The sequence below is a fragment of the Schistocerca piceifrons genome, chromosome 1 (genome assembly GCF_021461385.2).
Source record: "Schistocerca piceifrons isolate TAMUIC-IGC-003096 chromosome 1, iqSchPice1.1, whole genome shotgun sequence".
Taxonomy (NCBI): Eukaryota; Metazoa; Arthropoda; class Insecta; order Orthoptera; family Acrididae; genus Schistocerca; species Schistocerca piceifrons.
In genome coordinates this window covers 462,741,545-462,760,635 of record NC_060138.1, presented here as the reverse complement: position 1 = coordinate 462,760,635, position 19,091 = coordinate 462,741,545, and the positions used below count along the sequence as shown (strand labels likewise).

General features: G+C 42.9%; 1 non-coding gene across 1 annotated transcript; it reads left to right on the top strand.

The window, feature by feature from the left end:
- Window positions 1–18,042: 18,042 nt before the first annotated feature.
- On the top strand, window positions 18,043–18,116 carry Trnap-ugg. The gene has a single exon. It is a non-coding gene; the product is annotated as a tRNA-Pro (tRNA).
- The last annotated feature ends 975 nt before the right edge of the window (window positions 18,117–19,091 follow it).

Below are 19,091 nucleotides of genomic sequence, written 5' to 3'. Positions count from 1 at the left end.
GGCCAGACGGCCAGTGAATACGTTTCTAGAGACGTCCCGGTCAGCGCTGGGGTACCAACCTGACTGTCCATTCCGTTCAACTGCTCTTCCAAGTCCTTTGCTGTCTCTGATAGAATTACAATGTCATCGGTGAACCTCAAAGTTTTTATTTCTTCTCCATGGATTTTCATACCTGCTCCGAATTTTTCTTTTGTTTCCTTTACTTGTTGCTCAATATACAGATTGAATAACACCGGGGAGAGGCTACATCGAATCTTTTTATGTTTCTTTTGCGTCGGATTGAATGGACTGAATAATATTGTTTTCGTTGTCTGATAGTTCCAGTCTGCCTCATATGCAACAGTACTGTTGTTGTTGTTAAAACTGCCAATTTAAAGCAACGCTACGAAACAACTCATCAGTAGCTCCATAAAAATCCTGCTCTGGATAGTGAAGCTAGTCAAGAATGGACTTCCTGTTTCACTGTATGAAAGAGCAGGGAAAATCTAGTGTTGCCAGCTTAGGGGTTTTCCCCCCAAATTTAGTGGAAAGGTAGATGGAAAGGGTTTTCTGAAGGGGCTTCATTTTTGGGATTTTTTGAAGGATTCTGAGAGAAAGACAGAAAGCGCCCGCGAACGAAGCGGTTGAGATCATGGAGACTAGAGCAAGGGAGTGTGCACAGCGTGCTTCAGCAGTGGACACGAAATCCGTACCTCTTGTGACGGCGCTGCGGTCGGCAACATCTAAGACGTATATATATATATATATATACGTTGCCTTGGAGACTAGAGTAAACCGTTCCCATCATAGCTCCGTATATATATATGATGGGAACGGTTTACTCTAGTCTCCAAGGCAACGGGAAAGAGCTTCGTACCGCGCTGTACGGTATTGTACTGCTGTTGGTGGATGTTGCGCATCTTCGCGCCGTTCGCGGTAGAACACAGAACTATCGAGAGAATGGATTTCCGGTACGCTGGTACTACGTATTCTCGTATCCTCTGCACACTTCTACACCCTATTCTCCATGGCTAAGATTCTAACGTGGCCAGGTACCCGATGGCCTGTGTAGCAGCGTATTCTACACTTTAAAATTACAAAGTAAGTTATAATTGTCTTTCTAAAGAAATGAACCAGAACATCAGTGAATAACGATTGGTGCTTATAGACTATTCATTCTAGAATCCCAAAAGAAACCACGAAACGATATCAACAAAAATATGCGAAATGCTGGGAGACTGATCCGGAACACAAAGTTTTGTAGCCAAGCTTTTTTTAAAAAAAAATTGGAGATAATATATCGCATTCTAGTCGAAATATTATATTCTCCTTATCATACTCCGTCCGAGAAAAGGAATAACCGAATGTGATCACGGAAAATCTAAATTGAAAAGTAAAGTGAGGTTAGGGAGATAACATAATTTCCGCAGTCAGATTGTTTCCATCGGTCATTGTTTTGCAGCAATAAGCAATAAATGTTGCTTCTGTCGATAAATTTTTATTATGCAAAAATTTGTTCAAAGCTTCCAGAACGGGAAACCAGCCAAGATTTTCGCAATATTTTCATAAAAAACTTAAAATAGGTTAAGTATGTCAATTGTCAGTGTGTTTCAGTTCAGTTCGTGGAATGCCTTTGAACAGAAGCTTGATTTGGCATTAATTTTGTTCAGTTTACATGTACTTGCTTGCTTGTTTTTCTACATGAGTTCGTTAATCTGTCTAGCTTACGAATGAATCATGGGGACATTTCTATGGGCATGGTATTTTGAATTTTTTCATGCTTGCACTCGTGACGTTTGATATGGAGGTAATGTGAAAGTTCTTTTTAACTAATGTTTTTACATTTATTCCGTTCCTCAGGTAGTTGGGGTGGTCTTTGCAACTCATTAAAAAATGGTCTAAATCTTGTCAATCTGGTTTAATTTGCACTGATAAACATTCAGATTTACTAATCTCGAATTTAGTTAACAAACAGCATTACTAAGTTTTTCAAATACTGAATCAAACAACCATACATAAACATATCTAATTTTATATCTATTAACATCATCACAATGCTTAAAAATTCGCCAGTGTCTGTTTATCGTAATAGGGTATTTAGATTATAAGTTGCATTGTATAAAACACAATTTTGTAAATGAAATCATAATTTCTTCCTACCTGAATGTTTTTATTAATCGTTCAATGTGTCTATCAAACATAGATGCCTATTCGGAATTTTAAGGAATTCAAAGGAAAATTTAGGGTGATTTCGAACTGATCCTAGGGGGAACGTTTTTTAGGTGTTGGCAACACTGGGAAAATCTGCAGAAGCAGCGATGCGTGTGTGTTGAACGCTTCACAAACAAAAGCATCCATTTTCAGACTCTGAGACAGTAGAAAAAAAAACTATGTTGGAAGTGGCCGTGGTACTTTCTGAAGAGACAAGGGATGTTGTTGCTGCAGTTCAAGGTTTCCAGTGTCGGAAGGAAAAAATACAAGAAGAATCGAAATTTTGGCTGCTGATAATAAAAGTAGTTTGCTCTAACTTCTGCAAAAGGTGCCTTGCTCCGCCATAGCACTAGATGAATCATGCGACGTTACTCATGAAGAATAAATGCCCATTGTCGTGCGATTCTGGGACACTGAAAAAAAAAGAATTTAGGGAAGAATTGTTAACAATATTACTGCTGAAAGACAAGACTCGTGAAGAACATTTATTCAAAACTTTTGATGGCATCATGAGAAATTAATCATTAGTTATGGTAAAATGGTGTCTGTTTCAACTGATAGGGTCCCAGCGATGATCGGCAAATAAAAAGTACTGGCAAAGAGAATCAAAGATGAGAATACTGGACTGCTACCTTATCAGTGCATAAGTCACCAGGCAGCCCTTTGTGGAAAACTTGCTGTGACTCTGAAAGAAGTAATGGACAGGTTGTTCAAGTTGATTAATTTTATGAGGTCTTGTTCTGCTCTTTAGAACAGACAGTTCAAAGAGTTTTTTCTGAGTGTGACTCGGCGCATTCTGATTTACTGCAGTACAACAATGTCCACTGGCTAAGTAAAGGTCAAGTGATTGAACGTTTTTGGCAAATAAAAGAAGAAGTAACATTCTTCTTCGAAAACTTTGATTCACAAGAAGTTCATAGCAAACGAACGCAATACGCTTGCTGTGGTTTTCTTGAAAGACATTCTAAAGCATTTAAATGCGCTCAGTACTGAGTTACAAGAAAATGAGAAATTAACATGTGATCCGATACAAAGTGTGTCTCCTTTCCGTCACATGCTGGATATGTTTGATGGTTCAAATGGCTCTGAGCGCTATGGGACTTCACTTCTGAGGTCATCAGTCCCCTAGAACTTTGAACTACTTAAACCTAACCAAGCTAAGGACATTACACACATCCATGCCCGAGGCAGGATTCGAACCTGCGACCGTAGCAGTCGCGCGGTTCCAGACTGAAGCGCCTAGAATCGCTCGGCCACAGCGGCTGGCGATATGTTTGAAAAAGACATTGCAAGTCAAGAATTTTTGCACTTTCCATCCATTTTTTAATGTAAAAATCATTTTGAAACAGACATTTCAGTAATCTCAAATTTTACGTCAGATCTTAAGAAGGAAGTTTCAGCAATATTCCAAGACTTTTCACAGATAGAGAAGCTGTCGTGACTACTAAAATCGCCACTTGAAATTTCTCCAGGTACAGAATGGACGGATGTGGCTGCGAAGTTCTTCTGCCTTTGAAAATCTTACTCCAAATGGAGATAACAGACTTGCAGGAAGACATTTCCTTGCGCACGTATAAAACTGCATTCGGTGAAGAATTTTGAACTAAACATGTGCCAAAAAATATGGAAATTGCAAAAAATTAGCTCTACACCTGGCTATTATGTTTGGATCCACAAATATTTGCGAAATTTCATTTTCAAAAATGACTTTTTTGAAGAACGAGTATCGCTCAAAATTAACGTCCGCCTACCCTGAAGACACAATTCGCTTAAGGTGCTCCCCACGTGAACCTAACATAAAGAGATTGGCTCAAGACCTCAAATGTAATTTCCCTCATTGATTTTTTTTTTGTATTTAATATTTTGTGAGTGAAAATTAAAATAAAAGGTAAAACTGAATATACTTTTTTCCTTGATTTTTCAACACAAATATACCTGCCTATCTATTGTACTTCATATTTTTTGTGAGTGAAAATAAAAACAAAAAATAGTGAAGAATATAAGTTTTTCCGGATTTTTAATACAAATAATACAATCTGTTGTATTTCATATTAGTTTCAGAGTGAAAATTAAAATAAAAAGACTGAAAACTGAAGTACACAATTAGTAAGGAACATGAGATTTTACTTCTGGATCTCGTTAAAAATATTCAGAAGCATCCAGACCCCGTCTAAAATTACTAGCCGAACACTGGTCTGGAGTGTCATTTCATTTCATAGGATGACTCCGCTGGCTGTCATCTGGGGCACCCCTACAGCTGAGCGGCACGTCGACGATGCTCTACGCTCCGTTTAGTTGCCCTTCATGGTAAGTCAGCCTGGGCTTACATTTCAGTAAGATAATGCCCGCATATGTCGAGAGTTTCTACTGCTTGTTTTCATGTTTGCCAAACCGTACACTGAGCTCCACATCGCCGGATCTTTCCCAATTGAGAACGTTGGGATCATTGTGGACAGGGCCCTCCAATCAGCTCCGGATTTTGACGATTTAACACGTCAGTTGGACAGAATTTGGCGCGATATTCCTCAGGAGGACATCCAACAACTCTAACCAATGCCAAGGCGAATAACAGCTTGCGTAAAGCCTTCGGCACACGGACCGTGCTGTCGAACTTTAACGTAGAGCGTGTCAAGTTCAACATGCTGCTGAACGCTCAGGAACGATGCGACTTGTGCATACGGTACGTGGGCCCCAACGTGGTATACGCGATCGCAACGCACTCCAGCGGCAGTTGAGGGATGGTTCTAGTTCGTAACCACGCTGTTTACTCAACAATTCCGCGTAAAATTCCCACGATAGCTCTATTGAAACGCACATTTCCTCCATCGTCCACGAAAGGAAAGTACCATGTCCAATCAATAAGGACACAGGCTTATTAAAGTTCCATTACAAACAGTGCATTACAAATTTGGAATACTTCTCCACATATGTTAAACATTATTTCATCTTTCCCACATTTTAGTAAAACCCCAAGGTCAGTCTTACTTGAACACTGTTCCTACGCAGTAGCAGAATCTTTGCAACATGTGAATTACGAGGCGTAAAAGAAAAAAGGAGCAAAATATCTTTATACAAGTAGCGCAAGCTGTCCTGTAGATTAAGCCAATCGAACAAAGTCGCCCTTCAAAAATAGGTGAACTTATATTTACATAACATCAAATATTATAGTGTATGCTTATATTAAACTAATAATAAAGTATCAGAACCTAATAAAAAGGCGAATGTTAGGAAAAAAAAATTGTAAAGGTCAAGACGCGAACCACTGCCCCAACAAACTCTCTACATAGGTCAGCGACTCTGCTCATTGTTTTTTTTTTTTTTTTTTTTTTTGCATTTTGTTCGTTGTTGATCGTTGTGTTTGATCGTTGCGAACGTCATATGACATTCATGTGCGTTTTGTTGATCCTGCCACTCAGTTTTTTATTACAGAGGCTAAGCAGCTCTCTCTCCGAATAAGTTTAGAATGCACGACGATTACCACTAAACCACGGGCTCACACCGCTAAACCAACATCACACGCGTTATATCTAATCATATTATGTTACCGCTTGCTGGAAACCTTAATCGTAGATATGTTACTAATTGAAATTTAATTATAACAAATTGTACCAAGAACAATACGTTTAGGGTGGACTTTCAGTGTGTCACTGCCTTCAAGAAGCCTACTCTCAAAATACACAAGTTACAATAATTCTTTTGCCACGAATATGATGTTTCTCATTCTTTTATTGTTACGAATCACACAGTTAACAAAGTGTTTTCCAGTGATTCTCAATTTTCTGGTGCTCAGAAACGCATACATATATATATATATATATATATATATATATATATATATATATATATGATTCAAGCCTATATATATATATATATATATATATATATATATATATATATATATATATATATGCTTGAAATGAATGCCAATATGGCGCCTCACAACTCTGTACTGAAGGGAGACGGCATGCTTGTGACGTAGGTGGCGTTGTGCCATCTCATCGGTCAACGCCCAGACGCACGCTCAGAATATCTGACATGCCAGATATTGCTCTGCACATTCGGGAAGACTCCCGAGCGTGCAATTCCACGCTATGACGTCAGAAACTCGGCACGCTCAACGCTCAACGTTCGGATGCACGGTGAGTGTGCTGACGGCTTAAGGGCCAGAGGTGGACAGCGTGGTACTGACTTGCTCCTTTGAGAGGCTCTTTCTCTCGAATAAACCATCCAGTTTTTATGAAACTTTAATCATTTTCGTCTGTACATGTACATAACATCTACCGATTTCCATCCCGTTCGGATAACTCCTTCGTGGTGCTTCGTCCCCCCCCCCCCCTCTCCTTGGTTTGTAACTTCAGGACTGCCTTAGGGAAATGTACATTTATAAGCCAGCAGACATTAACAGTAACCTCAATTTCTTTTTTTTTTTTTTGCTGATGACTGAGTTATCTACAATGAAATATTGTCTGAAAATAGCTGCTCAAATAATCAAGTAGAGCTTGAAAAGGTTTCAATGCTGTTCACGCATTGGCTGCGTGCCTTAAATGTTCAGAAACGTGAAAGTGTGCAACCATCTACACGAAGAAACGTTGTATTCTGTACGACAAAACCGGTAAGTCATCCTACTACTACAGTATCGATAAGTCGTAATGGGAACCTGTCAGCACATAACTGGGTGTAATAGTTTGTGGGGATCTGAGACGGAACGGTCGCGTAGGTTCAGTCGTAGGTAAATTAGGTGGCAGACATCGGTTCATTGGTAGGATAGTGGGAAAGGTCAAACAGTCTGCAAAGATCGTAGGTTAAACAACATATGTATGACCCATCCTAGAGAACTGCTGAAGTGTGTGGGGCCCACACAAAGTAACTGGGGTTCTGAAAGCACACAAAGAAGGGCAGCATAAATGACCACAGATTTGTTTGACTCATGGAGGAAGTGAAAAAAACTGAATTAATAGACCGTTGATGACAGTCACCTATCCCACTAAAATGTATTTACTAGGTTATAAGAACCAGTATTAAGTGAGGAATACCGCGAGGAAAAGGTTAGATTATTTGCAACGCCCACAGAGGCGTTTAAGCAATCGTTCATCCCGTCTCCGTACGAAAATGAACACCTAACACGAGACACACACTGCAATGCTCTTCACAGTCCTTTCCAGTGTCAAGATGTAGAAGTAAAAGTGAATATATTTTCGCATAGGTCGGTCATTCTATTGTACTACATTTCCTCTTTTGTGTCTTCTTTATCTTGACTTTAGTCGTTTGTTTTTGTGATCTATTACTAAAGGAAAAGAGGAGCTTTTATTTTTCTCTTTGGGTGCATCCCCAGAAAAAAATGCAAACTACACATGGAGTCTGAAAACAACTATGAAGTGCGGCTAGACGCCATTTCCTTTTGTGCACCCTAATGGTCGTATTAGAGAGGTCGCTACAAAAGCGATACATAAGGGGCTGTAACATATTCCTATATTCCTCACTTTTAATTAGAACCGCTTCAAGCAAATTTGTTCGGACTGTGAGCACTATCTGTAGCTTCAGGCACCACAAATTACGTGTATGAGACGGTAACATGGCTCCGAAGTGGGATGAGCTTTTAATGCCCACGTAGTATGAGAATATTTCTGTGCCTGCGCCCCTCCTATGTAGGGAAGCAAGGACGCATTGTTCTGTGATTGGGTTAAGTTTGAAATTTTGCGGAATAGATGGAACCTGTAGCATGACGTTGTAGTTTTGCCAACTTGATATAGTGATGGAAGGAAGCAGAGGAGTTTGTCTACAGCCATACGGCACACCAAGGAGAGTCCTCGTGTTTGGATCGTTATGTTGACCAGAGTCTGCAACGCGCATCTTCACTTCATGATCCTACACACGCACCAACCGACCGACAAATTGGACTATGTAGGCGCCTTAGCCAACTGACCGACTAACTTTTCTTGTTCCGCGGGCGGTCGGGTACGACTACCTAAAAGTCCACTCCCCCACCCCCCTGCCCCCACCCCCACACACAAACTTTACACGAAAAAGATTGAATAATCTACGAAAGGATAACGTTCTACGAGTCTGGGCGTGGAATGTCAGAAGCTTGAACGTGGTAGGGAAACTAGAAAATCTGAAAAGGGAAATGCAAAGGCTCAATCTAGATATAGTAGGGGTCAGTGAAGTGAAGTGGAAGGAAGACAAGGATTTCGGGTCAGATGAGTATCGGGTAATATCAACAGCAGCAGAAAATGGTATAACAGGTGTAGGATTCGTTATGAATAGGAAGGTAGGGCAGAGGGTGTGTTACTGTGAACAGTTCAGTGACCGGGTTGTTCTAATCAGAATCGACAGCAGACCAACACCGACAACGATAGTTCAGGTATACACGCCGACGTCGCAAGCTGAAGATGAACAGATAGAGAAAGTGTATGAGGATATTGAAAGGGTAATGCAGTATGTAAAGGGGGACGAAAATCTAATAGTCATGGGCGACTGGAATGCAGTTGTAGGGGAAGGAGTAGAAGAAAAGGTTACAGAAGAACATGGGCTTGGGACAAGGAATGAAAGAGGAGAAAGACTAATTGAGTTCTGTAACAAGTTTCAGCTAGTAATAGCGAATACCCTGTTCAAGAATCACAAGAGGAGGAGGCATACTTGGAAAATGCCGGGCGATACGGGAAGATTTCAATTAGATTACATCATGGTCAGACAGAGATTCCGAAATCAGATACTGGATTGTAAAGCGTACCCAGGAGCAGATATAGACTCAGATCACAATATAGTAGTGATGAAGAGTAGGCTGAAGTTCAAGACATTAGTCAGGAAGAATCAATACGCAAAGAAGTGGGATACGGAAGTACTAAGGAATGACGAGATACGTTTGAAGTTCTCTAACGCTATAGATACAGCAATAAGGAATAGCGCAGTAGGCAGTACAGTTGAAGAGGAATGGACATCTCTAAAAAGGGCTATCACAAAAGTTGGGAAGGAAAACATAGGTACAAAGAAGGTAGCTGCGAAGAAACCATGGGTAACAGAAGAAATGCTTCAGTTGATTGATGAAAGGAGGAAGTACAAACATGTTCCGGGAAAATCAGGAATACAGAAATACAAGCCGCTGAGGAATGAAATAAATAGGAAGTGCAGGGAAGCTAAGACGAAATGGCCGCAGGAAAAATGTGAAGACATCGAAAAAGATATGATTGTCGGAAGGACAGACTCAGCATACAGGAAAGTCAAAACAACCTTTGGTGACATTAAAAGCAACGGTGGTTAACATTAAGAGTGCAACGGGAATTCCACTGTTAAATGCAGAGGAGAGAGCAGATAGGTGGAATGAATACCTTGAAAGCCTCTATGAGGGTGAAGATTTGTCTGATGTGATAGAAGAAGAAACAGGAGTCGGTTTAGAAGAGATAGGGGATCCAGTATTAGAATCGGAATTTAAAAGAGCCTTGGAGGACTTACGGTCAAACAAGGCAGAAGGGATAGATAACATTCCATCAGAATTTCTAAAATCATTGGGGGAAGTGGCAACAAAACGACTATTCACGTTGGTGTGTAGAATATATGAGTCTGGCGATATACCATCTGACTTTCGGAAAAGCATCATCCACACAATTCCGAAGACGGCAAGAGTTGACAAGTGCGAGAATTATCGCACAATCAGCTTAACAGCTCATGCATCTAAGCTGCTTACAAGAATAATATACAGAAGAATGGAAAAGAAAATTGAGAATGCGCTAGGTGACGATCAGTTTGGCTTTAGGAAAAGTAAAGGGACAAGAGAGGCAATTCTGACGTTACGGCTAATAAATGAAGCAAGGCTAAAAAAAAGTCAAGACACTTTCATAGGATTTGTCGACCCGGAAAAAGCGTTCGACAATATAAAATGGTGCAATCTGTTCGAGATTCTGCAAAAAGTAGGGGTAAGCTATAGGGAGAGACGGGTCATATACAATATGTACAACAACCAAGAGGGAATAATAAGAGTGGACAATCAAGAACGAAGTGCTCGTATTACGAAGGGTGTAAGACAAGGCTGTAGCCTTTCGCCCCTACTCTTCAATCTGTACATCGAGGAAGCAATGATGGAAATAAAAGAAAGGTTCAGGAGTGGAATTAAAATACAAGGTGAAAGGCTATCAATGATACGATTCGCTGATGACATTGCTATCCTGAGTGAAAGTGAAGAAGAATTAAATGATCTGCTGAACGGAATGAACAGTCTGATGAGTACACAGTATGGTTTGAGAGTAAATCGGAGAAAGACGAAGGTAATGAGAAGTAGTAGAAATGAGAACAGCGAGAAACTTAACATCAGGATTGATGGTCACGAAGTCAATGAAGTTAAGGAATTCTGCTACCTAGGCAGTAAAATAACCAATGACGGACGGAGCAAGGAGGACATCAAAAGCAGACTCGCTATGGCAAAAAAAGGCATTTCTGGCCAAGAGAAGTCTACTAATATCAAATACCGGCCTTAATTTGAGGAAGAAATTTCTGAGGATGTACGTCTGGAGTACAGCATTGTATGGTAGTCAAACATGGACTGTGGGAAAACCGGAACAGAAGAGAATCGAAGCATTTGAGATGTGGTGCTATAGACGAATGTTGAAAATTAGGTGGACTGATAAGGTAAGGAATGAGGAGGTTCTATGCAGAATCGGAGAGGATAGGAATATGTGGAAAACACTGATAAGGAGAAGGGACAGGATGATAGGACATCTGACTAACATGAGGGAATGACTTCCATGGTACTAGAGGGAGCTGGCAAATAATTGAGGACGTAGGTTGCAAGTGCTACTCTGAGATGAAGAGGTTAGGACTGGAAAGGAATTCGTGGCGGGCCGCATCAAACCAGTCAGTAGACTGATGACCAAAAAAAAAAAAAGGATCACTTTGTTGTCCGTCTGTCTGTCTGTCCGAGAGGTAAACACAAATTGTCTCAGAAACGGGTAGACATGTCGAGTTGAAAACTGTCACATTGAACGTCAACGGTCACTTGTCTCTGTAAAAACTTGGATCTTCTAAGTCAGTCTAATCAATAGATACGATTATTTATGTCACATATCTTGAATCTCGCAAATTCACTCACCAAAAACTTTAGGTTACTTCCTGTTCACCTAGTACCATGAAATATGGCAAGCAAGGTTTCATAGTCCAAGTAAAGGAAAAAAAATCGAAAATTGTCAACATGTAATTATAAAACAACGACAAAAATATTTTTTCTCCTTTGTTGAGCTCCTTTTTCTAACGAACGGGTAGATGTATCAAGTTTCACCTTCTGTCAGATACTAAGGTCTACTGTCTCATGGTGATGATTAAAATTCAAGATTTTAATTCATCGCAATCAAAAGGTATGGCCATCTATGTAACATATTTTCATTCTCGCAAACTCACTCATCAAACCCTATAATCAAGAAGCAAGGTTTCACAGTACAAGCAAATGACAAAGTCCGAAAATTGTTAATTTGTATTATATAACGCGAAAAAATTTTTTTATGATTCTCTAAAGTCTTGGAATTCCCGGGACCGGTATATCGCCGGTATCGGTATCAATAACAAGCAAACATCGTCGTGATTTTCTGTTCCCTGCCCGCATCTCGTGGTCGTGCGGTAGCGTTCTCGCTTCCCACGCCCGGGTTCCCGGGTTCGATTCCCGGCGGGGTCAGGGATTTTCTCTGCCTCGTGATGGCTGGGTGTTGTGTGCTGTCCTTAGGTTAGTTAGGTTTAAGTAGTTCTAGGGGACTGATGACCATAGATGTTAAGTCCCATAGTCTCAGAGCCATTTGAACCATTTTTTTCTGTTCCCTGATGGATGAACTATCTACATAACAATCAAGTTTGTACGAAACCCTCAGTGTGCGAGGCCTGTTCGAACTTACTTGGATTTTTTTTATATTCCTTGAGTATGGATTGTGTAATGTGTATTAAACCGGGGACCTAGAAACGACGTAGACGCTTCGTCTCGCCATAGCCCTCAGTGGTTCACAACCCCAAAAGAGGCCACAGCAGTCCACCTACCCCACCGCCGCCCCACAACGGACCCAGCGTTATTGTGCGGGTTCGGTCCTCCCAGTGGACCCGCCCCCCCCCCCCCTTCCACCAGAAACGTCTCATACCAGACGAGTGTAACCCCAAATGGTAGAGTAATGATGGTGTGTGGGTTCGTGGAGACAGTGTTTGGGCAGCAATCCCCGACATAGTGTAACTGAGACGGAATAACGGAATAAGGGGAAGCAGACGGCATTCAGCGAGGTAGATGGAAAACTGCCTTAAAAACCATCCAACGGCTGCCCGGCACATCGGACCTCGACACTAATCTGCTGGGCGGGGACCGGCACGCATTCCCACTCGGGAATTAGACCACGCGGCTAGCCAGGCGGGCTGAGTACAGATAATGAGATCTATGTGAGAGCACTTAGTTCTGATCTGAACTGCCGCCACAATAACTAATAGGTCAATGTGGTCATACTTATCTAAATTGATCCCTTGTATAAACTTATTATAAGTTAATTTGTTCGAGCAATGCAGATTTACATATGTATAACTTGGTTCGAGTTGTTTCTTTGTTCAACGACTTTCCATGTGGTGTTGAATGGGATATAAGCTGCCCGGTTGTCCAGCCAATGTCAGATGCCGGTGCTTCCAGCATTTCTTTAACAAAGCATTTACTCACAATTTTGAAACGAGTTTCAAAAATGTTCGTGAAAGAAAAACTTCTTTTTCCTCATGGCCACCACAAGTGAATTAGAGTCCAAATCAAAACAAAGGCAACAAACTTTTTCTGCGAAGTTTGGTTCCACAATTAACCCCTCTATGTGTGACATCTACGTGGAGAGAGGTGCACGTGGCTCTACTTCGCCAATGAGCACATGAACCTGTTTGTTCAGCGCTGAATACGCGGTCTTTCCTTTCGAACGAGTACCCGTAGGTCTATATAATTACCCCTCATTTGCTCAAAATCGATTTACAAGATATGACATGTGACATGGAATGGTGATGACACTCTCTATACGATGGGCTTGCTATGTGTGGCTACTAGTCGTGATGGAGAATGATGTTTTTCTTCTTATTTTGCATGTGGACTGATGTGTGAATGATTTTTCTTTTTGAATTAAATTGATATAAAAGGGGGGAGAAAGGAATGGGACTATCGATATCAACTACATCAGGACTTTGTGCGGCACCAATGGCGACCAGTGAAAATGAGTGCTGGGCTGGGATTCATACCCGAGGTATCCTGCTGCCTAGGCAGGTGCTTTAACCACTTATGCCACCCGGACATAGTGTTCCTTGCAACTGTGCGGACTATCTCGGTTGACCTCCTGGCCGAACCACATTACCAATGAGCGCCACCTATGCGCAGTCCTTGTCCTATACTCCAAGCTCGCTACTCTGAGATTTCCGCATGACGTTGGACATTCTAGTGCACCCGCAGTGAAGAAGATGGACTCATAGCCCATCTAGGCGAAACAGTTATATGAATACATGATGTCTGTTCTTCCAGACAAGTCCGAAAGAATAGACACCATGTGGAACCTACAGCTGTGAAAAATATGAACCAAATTGAAGGACGAGGGGCGAGAACGGAAAGAAAAGGTAATGGATTATTGATATCAGCCACATCAGCACTTTTTACGTCATCAGCGGCAACTAGTGAAAATCCTTGCTGGACCGGGATTCGAATCCAAGATCACCGGCGTACCAAACAGATGCGTTAACCACTTGTACCATCCAGACACAACGCTTATACCAACTGCTCGGACTATCTAGACACGTCCCCTGGCCAACCCACATTAAAACTGAGGGCCACCTATCTGCATCCCATGTCCATTTCTTCTATGCTCGCTACTCTGAGATTCCTGCAGGAGGATTGACATACTAGTGCAACCAAGCCGAAGAAGATGGATGTCTTTTCTTTTGGACATGTCCAAAAGAACAGACACCATGCGGAATCCGCAGCTATGAAACATAGGAATTAAACTGATGGAAGGAGGGGGAGAAAAGAAAGGAAAGAGAAGTGGCGATGAGTGAAAATGTGTGCTGGACCGGGACTAAAACCCGACGTCTCCTGCTTACTAGGCAGGTGGATAAACCACTTGCTCACCCCGACACAGTGTTTATCGCAACTGTACTGACTATTTCGGCATGTTCCTGTGTAACCCGCATCACAAAAGAGCTCCAGCTATCAGCAGTTCCTGTACATTTCGTCCATATCAGCTACTCTGAACTCACCACAGGAGGTCAGATATAATATTGCACCCCCACTATAGGTGGTTCATTGCCCATTGAGACGAAACAATTGCGGGAATGCATTTTGTCTGTCCATTCAGACATGTCCGAAGAACAGACACTACGTGCAATCAACAGCTGGGAGACATATGTATTAAATTAAATGAGGAGGGGGGGGGGGGGAGAAAGGAGAGGGTTTATCGTTATCAGCAGGCTCAGCACTTTGTATATGAAGATAGTAACTGTTCTCGAAAGGACAGATACCATTGATGACCATGCAGCTTCTCTAGAATAAATGATAATTAATTGAAACCCTCAGCTGCCGACAAGTGTTGTTGATATACCTCGATGGGGACAGCTGAAAATGTGTGCCCCAACCGGGACTCGAACCCGGGATCTCCTGCTTACATGGCAGACGCTCTATCCATCTTTTTTTTTTTTTTTTTTTTTTTTTTTGCCGCCCTTCTCTCCTTACAGACAAGCTAATCTCTCATCTGTGTTGCCTTCGTCGGCCAGCTTCTAAGCTGTATTTGCAAATAAATCATTACATTCTCCTGTGTCTCACACCTGAGTTTCAGAGGAGGCCGGCGCGGCGTCGGTATCCAGCGGTAACCGTCCCGGCGTGGATGACGGGGCCGAAGTGCCATCCGTCCTACTGGGAATGTCTTTGCCACTGCTTTCCACCAGTGCTGGTATTGAAGCTTCGTTAACATGTTCCGGCTGCCGGCTTTGTGGTACAGTCCCCACGACTACCTCACTCAATAATGGAACAAGCCTTTCACTGCCGTCTACAGGGCGTTCCCACGGAAGCTGAACTGGACGTCGACGTGTTCAGTTCATCCGCAGATGTTCTGTTGAATGGCAGATCGAACAGGTAGGAGGTTGACCAATGTAAGTTTGAGAGATGGTATGAGCCCCTTCTCATATTTCTATCTCGCTCTGAGTAATTCGATTTCGGGAAGTACAGCCGAGTATGGTCATTACAAGGCTAGTATTGAAAACTCATAAGATATGAATATTTTCCTCTCTAATTGCTAGCGGTGAAAAGTTGCTATTCCTTCACATACGGACTTCCCACGCAGCGTCTCTCGTCACCTGGGTGGTCCGGTGACAGGCGGGTTCTGCTGATTTTGAAAGGGTTATGCCGACGGGTGTGAGGGAGTCGAGTGGATGCTGTCCAGACCCCGACATTGTCATAAGAGCGGGGGCGACATGCCTACAGTGGCCTGAAGGAGCGGCTGGAGCTAGATTCCATTACTTCGCAGAAACTTAGTGAAACCACTTTCTGACGGGCTACCAGCGAGGCGTGGGAATGAGTTGGGTTCCCAAGCAGTCTTGGCGGACAAATTCCCGCGTTTTCTGCAAAATCATAACTGTGATTGGCTTGCTCAGGGGATAGCTCCGTGACGTAGCAAAATCGGCGCAGGAATTGGCGCCAAGTATCTCCATTGGTGGAATAGTAGTGCTTATGCAATAGAGTGGAATTTTCCGCCGGTTTTCGAGTTGCTGATTGGAACTTTTAACCACGGCCACTGTCGTGGGGGCGGAAATGTTCTGTGTTCAGCTTGTACAGGTGCTCTTGGGTGGGTCGGCTCTCGCCTTTCGGTCGGAGTAGGTTACAAGACTGAGCTGTTGCTGCTCTGTACAGCCTGCCTTCCGTTGGATGTCTAATATACTTTCATTTAATTGTAACTGTTTGACGAAGTTGCTGAAGTTTCGACTTTCAATGTAACTTTCCGAGTACAGTTGGCAATTGAGCGTTCTGCGTACAAGCGGCCTCTGTTGTCCGTCTTGAGCAGTTTTGGCTAAAGTTGACTGTATCGGAGTTACTGTGTGACTTCTCTTGTTAAAATCAATCACTGTACCGTCAGTGATTGTGTAGCGAGCCTTCTTCGTCTCCCTCAGAGACGCATTTGTGTTGCTAGGAAGTCTTCAGTCTGGAACAACCAGTACAGGATAATTTGTTTCGGGCTATACTCGCGACATTATCATCACCACGACGGGACATCGAAGCAACCAGCCATCGCCTCCGGTATGCCAGATCGTGTCCTTGCAGGTAAGAAGACAGCTTGGTAATGTATGTCTGCAGCACCAGCAGATTAGGGAATTTAGCTATGGGACAATTAGAGCTCAGCAGAGCGCGCCTGTTCCCGTCTGTTCTAACGTGGTTCTGTCTTGGGTGTTCATTGTCTGAGTTCTCACTACTGTAGCAGCAATTAATGTTGGGTTGGCTGGGTGTTTCTCTTAAGATTTGAGTTGCAAGGAATTGGCTCCACATACCACTTGATCATAAATGTCACAATCTATTTTATGGACAACTTCACCTTCACAGCACTTATTTGAGTGTCCAATTTGACGTATTGTAAATCTTTCATGTGTTTTGTTTATTATTTTGAGTTTAGTCATAATAAATCTAATTGTTATTTTGGACAGAACTTTCATTCTGTTGAAAGGTAGAGCAACCCTTTCATTTCTCACTACGTTAATGAAACTTTCCTTTATCAAATGAATTTCTGTCAAATTAAATTATTGCACGTGACAAACTCTTTTCTACTCCACTTGCAGGGTCGATTACAGTCAGTTCGCGTTTCTTCTTAATCCATGTGCAACAGCAAAAGTCGGAGTTAGAAAAGGGGGGGGCTTAGAGCATCATTTCCATATGAAGATTCTAGAACAATTTAGTGTTAAATACACTGCTAGCCCCGGCACTTCGCAAGTTACCTGCTCGCGACAGCCGCCAATGGCAACATACGAAGGTATATGCTTTTTTAATTCTATGCATACACTCCTCACGCCGCTGTTAACTTGGTAACGATATGTACTTGACCATTTTTCATTGGTAACCGACAAAACAACGCCGTAGAGAGACAGAGAACGTGCAATAAGCTCATTAGGACACTCAGGTGGCACATTAAATACCTTGACGGTTCTCACTCCGTATACCGAAGGCACGATCTGGATATTACTAATACTACCATCAGTATGAAGAAATTGCCTCATGCGAACATGCTCCTCAACAAATTTCTCGTAAGCTTCACTCGAATTAAATTTGACATATGACGAGTATTGCACAAAGTCCAACAGAAGCGTGTCGACTATATCTTCGGGCAATTTCAAACCCTCAAAAATCCACTCGTTAATTTCAAACGCCGCCGGCCGCAATGCAGCGCGATCGAAACCACACTGAACGCTGTTGGCTCTGGTAATTGTCGACATCGTACTTACAACACTTATAAATAAAACAGACTTAAGCAACTCTCCCACCCACACGCTGCTCGGCTCCTCACCTCGGCACCGCTCTCGATGTAAACACTGGTCCCCGAGACCGCCCGTGACCGCGCGATGTGCACTGGCCGAGTGCCCGACCACGACTCATCTGAGCAACCGAGGACACAGATGAATAGCGCGACTGCAGGGACTTATCCCTTGCACGCTTCCCGTGAGACCCACATTCCCAACTGTGCACAATCTAGAAACGTAAAATACCTAATAGATATTTACCCATCCACTCATTACTCGCGCACACTATATCTATTAGGTTCTTTACGTATGTAGATTGTGGACAGTTGGGAATGTGGGTCTCGCGGGAAGCGGGCAGGGGATAAGTCCCTGAAGTCGTGCTATTCATCTGTGTCCTCGGTGGCTCAGATGGATAGAGCGTCTGCCATGGAAGCAGTAGATCCCGGGTTCGAGTCCCGGTCGGGGCACACATTTTCAGCTGTCCCCATCGGGGTATATCAACAACTCCTGTCGTCAGCTGAGGGTTTCAATTAATTATCATTCAGCACTTGTGCTGCATCAGCAATGACAAGTGGAAATGTGTGCTGGAGCCGGCCGAAGTGGCCGTGCGGTTCGAGGCGCTGCAGTCTGGAACCGCGAGACCGCTACGGCCGCAGGTTCGAATCCTGCCTCGGGCGTGGATGTGTGTGATGTCCTTAGGTTAGTTAGGTTTAACTAGTTCTATGTTCTAGGGGACTAATGACCTCAGAAGTTGAGTCCCATAGTGCTCAGAGCCATTTGAACCATTTTGTGTGCTGGACCAGGATTCGAAGCTGGGATCTACTGCTTACTAGACAGGTGCATTAACCACTTGGGCCACCCTGACGCAGTGTTTATTGCAACTGTGTAGACTATCTGGGCATGCCTCCTGATCAACACATATTCCCACCGAGCACCACAAACCCACAGCCTTGTCCATTTCCTCCATGCTTGCCACTCTGACATTCACACAGGAGGTCGGACATACTAGTGCATTCACACAAAAGAAAGTGGGCACTTTGCCCATCAAGGCAATTATATGAATGCGTAGTGTCTGTACTTCTGGACATGCCCGAAAGAACAGACACCACATGGAATCCACAGCCAGGAAACAAATAAATTAAATTAAAAGAGGAGGGTGGAGGAAGGGAGGGGTTTTATCGTTATCGATTGCATCAGGACTTCGTGCGGTGACGAGTGAAAATGTGTGTTGAGCTGGGATTCGAACATAGAATCATCTGCATACTAGGCTGGTTCGTTAAGCACTTCCGCCATCCAGACACATTGCTTATCGCAACTGCACAGACTGTGTCGGCACGCCTCCAGGCTGACCAACTTTCCCACCAAGGGCCACCTGTCTGCAGTCCATGTCCATTTCCTTCATACTCGCTGCTGCTCTGAGGTTCTCGCAGGAGGTCAGATGT